The 12,334-nt window shown below is 48.4% G+C and overlaps 1 protein-coding gene across 5 annotated transcripts in view; it reads right to left on the bottom strand.

The window, feature by feature from the left end:
* Positions 1 to 12,334, bottom strand: part of FRMPD1 (FERM and PDZ domain containing 1) — a 60,257-nt gene that overhangs the window by 33,407 nt on the left and 14,516 nt on the right. For 4 of the 5 annotated variants that reach the window (XM_013202059.3, XM_013202058.3, XM_066987896.1 and 1 more), the window contains exon 2: positions 1,167 to 1,316. The gene's annotated coding sequence lies outside the window, so the exon portion shown is untranslated. Of the gene's footprint in view, positions 1 to 986; positions 1,056 to 1,166; positions 1,317 to 12,334 lie in introns of all 5 variants that reach the window. The other variant, XM_066987897.1, reaches the window with a different exon arrangement.

The raw sequence follows: 12,334 nt of genomic DNA, 5'->3' as shown, positions 1-12,334 counted from the left end.
TAAAGGTGGGCCCGTGCAAACAACGTGAGGTTCACCAAGGTCAAGTGCAAGGTCCTGAGCCTGGGTTGGGACAATCCCAAACATGAATACAGACTTGGTGACAAGTGGATCTTGCAGCCCATGAAGCCAACCACATCCTGGGCTGCATCAAAAGCAGCATGGCCAGCAGAGTGAGGAAGGTGATTCTCCCCTTCTGCTCTTCTCTCAGGAGACCCCACCTGGAGCCCTATGCTCAGCTCTGGGGCCCCCAGCAAAAGGACATAAACCTGTTAGAGCATGTCCATAGGAGGGCCACAAGGATTATCTCTGATCATCCAGAGAGCTTCTCTCATCCTCTGATCTTCAGATGGCTGGAACACCTCTCCTACAAAGACAGGTTGAAAGAGCTGGGGTTGCTCAGCCTAGAGAATAGAAGGCTCTGGGGAAACCTTACAGCAGCCTTCCAGTACCTAAAGGGGGAAAGACGGGGAGGGACTCTTTAGCTGGTAGTGTAGTGACAATGGCAATGGTTTTAAACTCAAAGAACGTAGATTTAGATTAGATGTTAGAAATAAATTCTTTACCACAAGGGTGGTGACATATTCGAACAGGTTGCCCAGAGAAGTCATGGATGCCCTGTCCCTGGAAGTGTTTAAGGCCAGGTTGGACGGGACTTTGAGCAAACTGGTCTAGTGGAAGGTGTCCAGTGGAAGGAGTCCTTGCTCACAGCAGGGGGATTGGAACTAGATGATCTTTAAGGTCCCTTTCAACCCAAAGCATTCTGTGATTGTTTTAGTCCTACTGAAATGAAGAACTGTGGCACTGGAATCATCTGGCTCAGATCTATTTAATTCATTATGACTTTAATTGCACCTAAAAATGTTAAAAAAAAAAAAGTTGTATCTTTTGAAGATGTGAAGGCCAGGTCAGCTTCCAGACCCCAAACTTAATCTGCCAGTCCACCTCTCCTCTATAAAGCCAGCTCATTAGTAACTTTAATGTCGTACCTTCCAAGTTACAGAAAGCCTGTAGCCACCATTCTCATTACTTGTTCAAATGCTGGAAAGAACTGTGGGCTGCAGGTGAATCAAATGCAAAATGAATCAGAAAATTTGTTTGCATCTACAAAAAGTCATAAAGAATATCAACCTTTTCTATTTCAAATATTGACAAAGAAACAGAATCACCTTCCACACTGTCTTCCACTCAATCTGCAAGATTTGTAAGCCCCCAGCTTCTCTCTTAGGTCTTCTGCTCAGACAGTAAACTCAGCACAACAGGGACATTCTTGGTTATGCTGAGATGACAGCAGCTGCTGATCCATGGCAGAAGCTCTGCTGCAAGAGAAACATTAGTAAGTTAATATCAGAATAACAAGATATAAAAGAGATGCTTGGAAGCTGACAGAAATGAGGCATGAGACATTTTGTCTGAACACAAACTGGATCTCTATTCCTCTTCACCTTCCCCACTCACAACACTCTTCCTAACAATGATGAAAGGACGGGACCAACGTTTGTTGATTTCTCTTTTCCTTCCCTGGAAGCCGTTCTGGCCCTTTTCACTACCCAACCACATAGCAATGGACAGAAAAGAGGGTCATAAAATTCAACCCTTCATTTCTTTCATGAGCATTTTTTTGGCTGCTCTTTTTTACGCAGCACAATCAAAAACTGAGCCCAGCCACACCTGCCTCTGAACAGCATCTTTGAGCTGAAAATGAGCATCCTTGCAATCAAACAGTACTTTCTGAAGGAAGAAATAGATCGTTGGATAGGAAATCTGGCCTCTTTCCAGATGGGTGACCGGGGAATAATCATAGCATATGTACAAGGATAGCAGTTCTGCAGCCAGGAGGACATAAATCGGACATTTCAATCCAAGGCCTGATCATTCATCATCTATCCTTAACATCACTCTTTCGGTCAAAATCTTTCGCCTTCTCTGTCTGTAGACAGCCCTAGACACTATTACACGTGTGTCACAGTGTGGCTACTCCATCCTCTATCCCCGCCCTTTATCTTCTTTGCAGAAAGAACAGACTTTCCTTTCCACACCTGTGCTGCCCTTCACAAAAAAAGGATTTCTGGAGGAAGTCCGAGTCCACATGACAAGGACAAAAAGCTTGAAGAATGAATATAAATGCTCAGAAACCCTAGATGGAATATAAAAGAAGAAAAAAATAAATCACTTCTTCCTGTAAAACAGACTTTTTGAGATAGGCATCTTAAAAGAGGAGGCTTTGGCAGGTATTTCCTTATAACAGTGCAAAACTCAGTGCAGTAGGGTTTGTTTTCTTTCTCAGGGTGTCCCCTGGGCACGCAGGCACTTGCACGTGTGTTGTGTGGGAGAGGGTTATCCAGCCCTTTGCATGTACAAACCAAGCATGTGTGACTGCCACCTCCTCTTTGCTCCAAAGCAGCCCCAGAAAAGCTCTCGCCTGAGTCTTTTTCCCACTTGCACCTGCCATTTTGGAACTATTTTGGATCAAGCCCTCGAACACATCACGAAGCTGCTTGAGTGGACCAGGATCGTAATACCGGAAGATCCTTAAACTCTGTCAGAGGAAAACAAGACTTGCCAGGTATCTGCACGACCAACTGACCCATCCAAACAGCTACCGCTTGGTGTCTCAGAGGAAACCTGAATGGTTCTGGCTCTTCAGAAAGAACGTCGACCTGGAGATCAAGGCCTTGGCGAACCTCAGAGTGTGTAGGCACAAGGTGGCACGCCAGGAAACACGTCCATCTGTCAGCCTGCACTGGCTGCGCAACATGCACCTCACCACCGCAGCAAGAACGTCCCTTCCCCACCAGACACCTGGCTGCTGTTGGGGCTTCCTTCCCCACAGCCTCCCTTTTTGCCACTGCAGTGGTAACGGATGTTCATATATTCTGCCCATGTTGCAAATACAAGCAATGTCACCGGGTCTCCATCCAACCCAGTGAGGAAAGCAAAGTTTGCAGCAGCCCACCCTATGGGGAGAGGAAGCCGTGAAGAAACGAGTTCCTACAGTGCAATCCCACAGAAGGCACTGAGTGGGAGTGTTCAGCCACCCAGCCCAGATTTGACTGGCAGAAAAATATTATATACATGTGTTTGTGCGTGTGTGCGCACATGTGTGTTACACGCTCTCAAAGAGAATACTTCAATTTTTCCCACATCATTGAATGGAAGTATAAATCCATCAAACTGAAGTTTTCTAATGAGCAAAAGTAGCCAAAACTGCTTCCTGGGGCCACATCCAGCTGCTCAGTGAAGATCACCGAGCAGGGAGACTCCACAGGCTCCTCAGGCAACCTGTGCCACAGCTTGGTCACCCTCGCCACAAAGCAGCTTCTCCTTCTGCCCAGACAGGGCCTCGTGTCCCCCAGTGTGCGCCCACCACCCCTTGTCCTGTCACCAGGCTCCACCCAGCTCCAACTCCTTCCCCCCTTCTCTTCAGCAGTTTTGGCACCCTGGTGGCACCCCCTAGGCATTCTCCTCACCCAGCTGAACCCTGAAATCACCAGAGCCACCCAATTCATCTGCCAGAGCAGCTATTGAAACTAAGTCTCTGCTGTGTGTGATTTACATTTTTCCCCACGACATTACATACATCTGCAGACAGGCGGCACAGCCCGGATGATACAGCAACACGTTCCTCACCAGAAAATGCTCCTTTCCACCCCACAGCACTCTGATGTGCAAGAGCTCTGCAAAGTTAAGCGATCTCCCCAAGGAATTACTGCATCTCTCCAGGAAACAAGGATTCCCTCAGCAAAACACCTCAACCCTCCGTGCCATACTCCTTCCTATGCAGCAGAAGAACACTGCAAGGAGAACACACCAAAAGCTGCAGGAGAGCAAGCAGACTAGCATCCAGGGGACATAGAGAAGGCAGGAGTGACACTCAGGATCAGCAAACCTCCACTGCCCACTGATAGCAAAGACCTGCACAGACAGAAACAGTTGGAATAACCTGTCATAAAACATCTCTAGATGTGGTCCAGCCTTACCACCACTGACCTGAATCACAGCTCTTCTAGAAGCATCGTTCTCAGTGATGACTACTGAGAACTCATCACTTTCTTCTGAGTGACGCTAGTCAGCATCATGCAATCTCAAGGAAGACAACAATACAATCAAAACAGTGTATAGCGCACCCTTTCCTTCCCCAGTTCCCAAACCCCAGCACAATAACATACACTGACAAAGAGCTATTACACTTCAGTGTTCTTCTGGGCCATCTCAGACACGCTGCTTTTGATTTACTTGCTCACTGCTGATGTAGCAAACCTTCAGCAAGCATACCATCGTGCACACAGCAGGAAGCCCTGCAAGGTTAGGAAGAGTGTAATGGCTTGTGGGAACGCAGCCCGAGCTCTTCTACTGCAACTTTCCCCCACCGGCACACTGCAATGGCACACATTGCTGAGACAGCACCAGGCCGAAACCCAGACTTCCTTAGAGTAATCAGACAGAACATTTAACTAGGTCAAGTGACCTCTGGTTCTCTTTGGAATATTTGTCATGGTGGCTTTCCTTATACAGCTTTTCGATTTTGCCACCACTGTCAGACAGGCCACCCAAAAGCAGCCAGAACAACAGGCAGCCTGCAGAGAAGCAGGCAGGAGATCACGGGCAGGTTTGACTCCAGCCGCCTGTGCTGAGCTCCAAGAGCTGGGATGCAATGGGAAGGATAACCAGTCTCCTGCATTCTCCCACAGGCATCATCAGAGGTGGTCAGGCCAGCTGGGCAAAATTATTTTCTTCTCCTTTTAACGGCTCCCTTGCACCTGTACTTCCCCACAAAGCTTCCAAAACCTCCTGTGGCCATTAGTGACTTGCTGGATTTTGCAGGACAGAAAAGGACACCCAGCTGCAGACAACATGTAGGGGCACCCAGAAGACCCTTCTGCAACACTTCATCCTCACATCGGCACTGCCAACTCATTAAAGCCTAGCCACCCTTATACTGATGTTCCCAGCATCCACCCCAGAGTTACAATGACGGCTGAAGTTTCAGATTTGATTTAAATTTCTACTACAAAAAGAATGGAGTTGACCTTCACAGTGGCAATAAAAAACACCCTTGATGCATGGTCCCAGATGCATCCTTGTAAGGCAAATAAAGAGGAATTCAAGTTTTTTGTTTGTTCTGAATGTCCTAAAGTTTGGGGCCTGGTTTGTTTTGACTAACGAGAAAGAGCAGCTATGACACACACTACTGTGACAATATGTGTATTTATAGCATATGGAGTGGAACAATTGCATTATTTTCTTTGCAAAATGTACTTTTCTACCTGAAAAGCATATGACCAACATTTGCTTTGCCACTCAAGCTGCCAGCCCTGCTGACGGTTCTCAATGTTGCAAGGGGGTTGGAACTAGATGATCTTTAAGGACCCTTCCAACCCAAGCTGTTCGATGATTTTGCAGTTCTTACAGTACTCCTGCCTCACATGTGTATTTAGCAAGGGAGTAAAGGGCATTTAAGGCTTTTTCCACCTCCCAACCTCAGTCCAGCCTCCCAGTCACTCTGCAACAATGCTTGCAAGCAGACATAATCATGGAAGTACGTAGTTTAGGCACCTAAGCTCCAGCTAATACTGTGCAGCCCTCACAGGAAGCCTTGCCATGCTGAGCTGAACTGTATGACCACGGAAGACACTGAAACCTTGCCTCTGGCCACCCTAGCATGCCATGGACCCAAATACTAGCAGCAACCTCCACACCAGCTGGGATGTTGAAAATACAGGCAAGTAAGATTCAGTGTCAGTCACTGCCATGACCCAAAGCATAAATACAGTGCTTTGTGTTGGTCCTGTCTGCTTTTCATTCAAATCAAATCTCTCTTTTTGTGCATGATCAAAACCTGAGCACTAGGTTAGATCTTTAAAAAAGCTCTGTCTGTTGTCCCTGAGGAGCAGCTCAAAGTTCCTAAAATAACCTCTGGTCCTCTTCCCAATTTTCCTTTATGGGGCTGTTGAGTCTCACAGAAGCTGCAGGACTGCTGGTATTACCTCCATTCACTGAAGCTGCTTAGGCCTCAGCATCTTCTCTCTTTTCATATCCTTTGACGGATGGCTAACTTCCTGATCCGATCTCTTGGTCTTCAAAGTAATCCTAAAGATGTTGAACTTCAGCAGTTCCCCTGGATAAGGAGCAGAGGTGTCTCTGCCTTGCATGCAGTGCTATGGGGATACAATGCTCTACAGCAGTGAAAGCCACTAGAGAATGAGCTGTGAAAAAACATGACACGGCTGTGCACTTCATCATGTCTTCTGCTTTTGCCTTCTCATGGCACAGACAGAGCAATATAAACAAGTCCACAGTCCTGCTGGTATCCAGACTGCAGCTATTCCTGCTGAAAAGGCTTGTGCAGGAGAATTTTACCTCCAATGTAGCTGGCGACTGATCCTCAGACAGCACAGTTTGGAGACAAAGTGGGGCTGGTCCCTGCACAGGCTACCCAAACTCATAAGGCCTGCTATTCCCCAGAGACCAGTCACCTGCCATGTGCTGCCATCACAAGCTCTGAGAAGCAGAAACTGCAGCAGCAGAGGGTTTTCTTGTGCAGCGTGGCTGATCTTGGTTTGGAGAACAGCACAGAAATCCTCTAGATTACACTCAGCCTCTCCGCTGTCAGAAAATGTCAGAAAGCCCCAGTTTTTCCACCCGCTTTCAGAGATCAAAAGGACAGTGAAAGAAGGGCTCGGCTCAGGCGCTCCTTGAGGCCATCCCCAGGCAACGAACACCCCTGACCCTGGAGAAAGGCTGGGCTCCTACGGGACAGTCTGGGATCCCTCCGCCAAGGGATGGCTCTCCGCTCCTGACAGCGTAAGCAGGTGCGGAACCGGTCCGATGCAGGTTCAGGAGAACAGGCAGGTTCTCACACAGCCAAACTCGTATCTCTGTGACCTGCCAGGGTCATGGAGTGGGTCCCCTATGGGGTAGAGAGGCATCAGTGAAACTGGTGGTCTCTGTCCTCAATTCTTAAACCCTTGTTCTCCTGCACGTGCCACCAGAGGGCAGGCCCATTCCTTGCTTTCCAGGCAGACAGTAGAAAACTAAGCTAATTCCTGACAAATGTAGACATTGTGAGCCTGAACTGCATCAGAAGACACTTTTGGGAGGACTGGCTGTCTCTGCAGCAAAGCTTTTGAAGGTCAGCCAGTCCTGACAAGCCACTGGGACAAAACAGTATTTTACAGACATTCCACGTAGTAGCTTCTAAAGATGTTCTCTGAGATACGGTCAGAGGAGATAGCTCGTCCAAAGGACCATGATTAAACCTGCAATGGCAACCTGCACTCCCACCAGCACATGAGAAAGCCCCAGCCAGGAGGATGTTACCAGAGCCCCCTCCCCAGAACATTTCCGTCTGCATAGCACCTGCCGATAAGGGCGTTCCTCTTCTTCGGAGACATGTTACGCACAGCACCGACACCGCAGCGCTGCAGAGACGCACACACCGAGGATTCGAGCTGTGCCATGAGGCAGGAGCAGCTAGATGGCACATGAGCACAGAGGAGAAGCACACGCCCGCAGCCGCAGCCCAGCAGCCAGCACTCACCCGCTACCTCCCAGCTCCCACGTCTCCTGGGATTCTCCGCAGGCTCGCTCCCATGCAAACACAGCAGACACTGACAGGGCAGGCCTCCTTCATCCTCCAACGGTCACGACTTTTACAGAAATCAAGTACTGTTACAGCCCCATCACAGCTCCCTTCTTCCACCTCTGCAGTGAGGCAGGTGAAGATTTGAGGAAAAATAAACAGGAGCACACAGGCTGGGGCAAGCCATGCTGCTTTCATTATTTGAGTGTGATTGAGCTGTTGCTAACAAGTTTTCCACAATCACATAGTTAAATAACATAGCCTTTGGAGAAGGAAAAAAAAAAAAAGCAGAAAGGAGGGGAAAGGAGAGAGGAGAAAGAAAAGAATCACCGTGGTCATCCTGTCTTATAAGTCAATTCAGTATGAGGAGAAGATTTCCCTGAGCACATCTGTAACTCTTCCCTGGTTTTGCAGAAACAAGCTGCATCCACGCAGGCTTGCCCAGCTCACAGGACAGCCCAAAGAGCCCGAATGCATTGTGGTGTCTCCTGCGGGGCACGGGCCTGCCTGGGGCTCATCCCAAGGAATTCCCCTCTGTGCTCAAAGGGCAGGCAGCCACAAACATCCTTTTCCGTCAGTCCCCTCACCCATGCTGCAGTGCTGATTCTACTCATGAGGAAAACACCCCCATGACACTGTTAGATATTGCCAGATGTCTCTAATGGGATTTAGATTATCCTCCACACCCTTATGTCAGCTGCTTTTCCGATCACCCTGGGGCCCTCATTATAATCGCTTTGGTACCACAGAACAGCCTGCTCTCTTAACAAGGACTTCACAGCCGAGCTGACGTCCCCCTGACTGTACGACTGTTCTGAGCATTTCTGCCCAGCTTCCCCACGTCAGGGAGGCTCAGCTGGGACACAGAAAATGAAAAGCTTTGACTTGGTTAAAAGGGGAAGGAGCCCTACAGCACCAGCCGGTGGGTTAGCAAGCCCACGGCCTAGCGCTGAGGAGCAGGTGACAGTTGCTTTTCTGCTACCAAGAAAGGGAACTAACTCAGTCCAGGCGACTTACAGCTTTTGTTAGCAAAATGTCCTCCAAGGTGTGTACACACACCCTTTTACCAAGCTGTTTCTAAAAGACTTTAAAAACAACTGGTATTGGGTGTTTGTGTTGGGTTGTGGGGGAAGGCAGACAACAGTGACTACATGAATTGCCCTAGTGGTCAACCTTCCTCTAAAAGCTGGCAGGCGGTGCTGATGTGGGCTCTGAACAAGGACAACCCCAACCTCACTGCTTCCCTACTTAGGGAGATAATAGGCAGAAGAATAAACATTGCAAGAAGAATAGGTCTGCTGCATCACAGGACCCTTCCTCTGCTAGTGCAGAAGTGTGGACCACATCCCCCCGGGCTGGTCCTGCAGCACACCAGCACATCCTGCACAGTCTCTTGTACAGCCTGTGGTTCATCTACCGCCATAGGCAGCCAAAAAGAGAACCTGTGCTGTTCCAGAAACATATGGTCTTGTTTGCTAAGCAGCACCAGGCAAGTCCAGCATCACCAAATTCCTGCTCCAGTGCGAACAAGCCTTCTTCATTTGTTCCAGTAGTCACCATTTCCGATTGCAATGCTTTCAGTGGGCAAGCGAGCAAGTTCTGGCTCGTCAGGTGTTGTCACTAACCACCTTAGAAAAGAGCACCAATCCAACTTAGTTCTTCATATAGCCATCAATGTATCTTGGGCTTCAGGTTTTTGTCTTAACAGAACAAAAGTACTCTTTGCATGACTGGTACATCACACCTCACGGAATGAGACACCGCCATGTCCACCATCAGCCCACCCGCAGAGCCAGGACCAGCCTCTGACCCTGTGGGTCAGGCCCTCACCAGCTGAACACAACATGTTGCAGCAGCCTAAGGGACTTGTCACTTCTAGTCTGCAGCTAGTAAAGCCATACTCCTCGACTGGACCCCTCCTCCCACAACATACCATATCTTCCACTTTGAACTGAGGAAAACAAGGCAACATGGTAATGAAGCCATGAAACATTTCAGGAGGTGCAGTCTGTGTCAGAAACACGATGTGCCCCCAGCCACTGCCCCCAAAAAGTGCTTCCAAGTCACAGCATTATTTCCTGTTTTCCTTCTTGTTTAAAATGGAAAAAAATCATCAATATTCAGCACTGTTTTTTGTTTGTTTGTTTTTGTTTTTTAGTATCAGGGAGAATTACCACTTGCCTTTTTGATTCTGGAGAACAACCAAAAAAACAACAACCAAAAAAAAAACAACACTACTGCCTTTTAATCCTAATGAAAACCCAGGTTTTCACCTAAAAGCAGGTGCTGCCAGGAAAAAAACAACCAACCAACCAAAAAAAACCCACAGCAACAACAACAAAAAAACCTGTCCACCTGCTTGAAGTCAAAAGCCTTCACCACAGAAATACCAAGCACTTTGGCAATCCAGGAAAGATAAGAGTTTCTCCTTCAGGCCTTCATGCAGGTGAACCCTGCCTGATGAAAATGCTGCACGCAGAAAAGGATTTCCAGGAACATCAGGGTTATCTGAAGACACACCACTCATGTTGCCTCTACCTGGATATTCCAAATACCCCTGGAAATCCTATGATCTTTCTGTTTTCCACAGTGCTGGTCAGCAAGGATCAGGTTTTCCACAGACTCACTCTGGCTCACGCAGACCACAGCATCTTCACAGGTGTCTGTCACTTGGGACAGAGCTTCTCAGGGCCCCAGATTCACCTTTCAGGTGCTCTTCACAGGGGAAGCTGCCGTGCAACAGAGGCGTCCAGTGGAACTGCGCTGCCTGGGGACGAGGTGACCGTGGGGGAGAGGAATGGCGTGACACCACCCAGCCCGCAGACACACCGTACACGGACAGAGGCACAGACTCGGCCCTGCTGAGGACCTGCGCAAGGTGGCTCCATGCCCCACACCACGGCAGGGACTTGTTGCAGCAGAACGACAGAGGAAGGGACGCAGCAGCCATTGACAAGCTGGAAGACGAATCTGAAGGTCCAAATGAGCCATGCCCTCCACAGCGTTACCTAGAGTAGCCACTGCCCAAGAGGCCCGGGGGAACCACTGCCGTCTGAAATCTTTAAGCAAAATCCAAGCAACACTTGGCCAGACCTGAGGAGGCATGAGCACTTCTTGCAGTTTGCCTGGGAACAGGCACAAACAGCAAGCTGACTGTGTGCTCCCAGATACTCGTTAGGACAGTCCCTCTCATTAGCTTGGCCACACTTACCACTGGTGCCCAGAAGTTGTTACTGAGCACCAGCTGCTGGCTGCTGTGCAGCTCAGCCGATCTGCAGGGCAGCGCCAGCTCTTGGCTTTCTTTCAGCAGTCATTTGCAATAGTTTGGACGGTACCATTACACCTTCATACTGCTTTGGTTTAAGAACTTTCTGCAGACCTAAGAGGATTCAAGTCCGAGTCAGTTTCAAAATACAAGGTTCTGGGCACAGTATGCAAAGAGTTTAGGCACCGAATAACAACATTAGCAAAGACCTTACATTCCTGCCTTGTGCACAGATTCAGAACAGAAGAAGGGGAATAGTAAGAATAGTATCATGGTCTACTACACACAAACCAAAGAAAATTATAAATGTTTTTGAGCAAGGGGGAAAAAGGAGAAAAATCAATGCGTCTCTTCCTGAGTAACTTTCACTTCCAGAACTAGACTTGTGTGGAAGTGTGTGAAGACTTCCATCCCTTCGGTTATATTTCTCTAAACAAGAACTACCAGCATATAAGGAAGTGTTCGCCTTTAACTTCACACAATCACAGAATTGCTCAGGTTGGAAGGGACGTTGGAGGTCATCGAGTCCAACCCTCCTGCCCAGTAGGCTCACCTAGAGCACATTGCACAGGATGGCACCCAGGCAGGTTTTGAATGTCTCCAGGGAAGGAGACTCCACAACCTCTCTGGGCAACCTGTTCCAGTGCTCTGTCACCCTCACAGTAAAGAAACTTTGCTCATATTCAGCTGGAACTTCCTCTGTTTCAGTTTGTGCCCATTGCCTCTCGTCCTGTTGCTGGGCACAACTGAAAAGAAACTGGCTCCATCCTCTCAACACCCTCCCCTCAGATATTTATATATATATTGATGAGGTCTCCCCTTGGTCTCCTCTTTTCCAGGCTAAAAAGGCCCAGTTCTCTCAGCCTGTCCTTGTGCGACAGGTGCTCCAGTCCTCTCATCACCTTAGTAGCCCTCATCCAAATTCACTCCGGTACTTCTATGTCCCTCTGGTGCTGGGGAGCCCAGAACTGGGCACAGTGCTCCGCGTGTGGCCTCAGCAGGGCCGAGCAGCTGGGGAGGATCACCTCCCTTGAGTTGCTGGCAACACTCTTCTAAATGCAGCACCTGCAATTTGCATGGCATGGAGAAAAAAAACAAACCAAAAAAAAAAACCAATTCTGTGCAGAACTCCACATACTGGCACTGATCTCCATGTTCTGGTGCAGACCTTGAACCAAGAAACATGCCTCTGAAATTCAGCACTCTGGAGTATTCCCAGTAACTTCCTGCGGTTGCTCACGCAGAAGAAAACTAACCTGATCATACACAAGCTCAGGACAGGCAATGTAACAGGTTCCTCCACATACGGAGGTGATCTTTACTCGTGCTTGGGGTTTTATCAAGCTTGAGGACTACATGTTGGGAAACAACTTCTGCACAACCTTTTGGTAAATTATATGAAAGGAAGATTAAAGAAAGTTAAAATACGCGCACTTGAAGAACACTGACTTGGGAATGTGACGCTGCACACAGAGCCATTCATTTCACAA

This window comes from Anser cygnoides, chromosome Z, assembly GCF_040182565.1.
Source record: "Anser cygnoides isolate HZ-2024a breed goose chromosome Z, Taihu_goose_T2T_genome, whole genome shotgun sequence".
NCBI classification, from domain to species: domain Eukaryota; kingdom Metazoa; phylum Chordata; class Aves; order Anseriformes; family Anatidae; genus Anser; species Anser cygnoides.
Note: the sequence above shows the minus strand (reverse complement) of the source record. Positions and strands in the feature narration are given on the sequence as shown.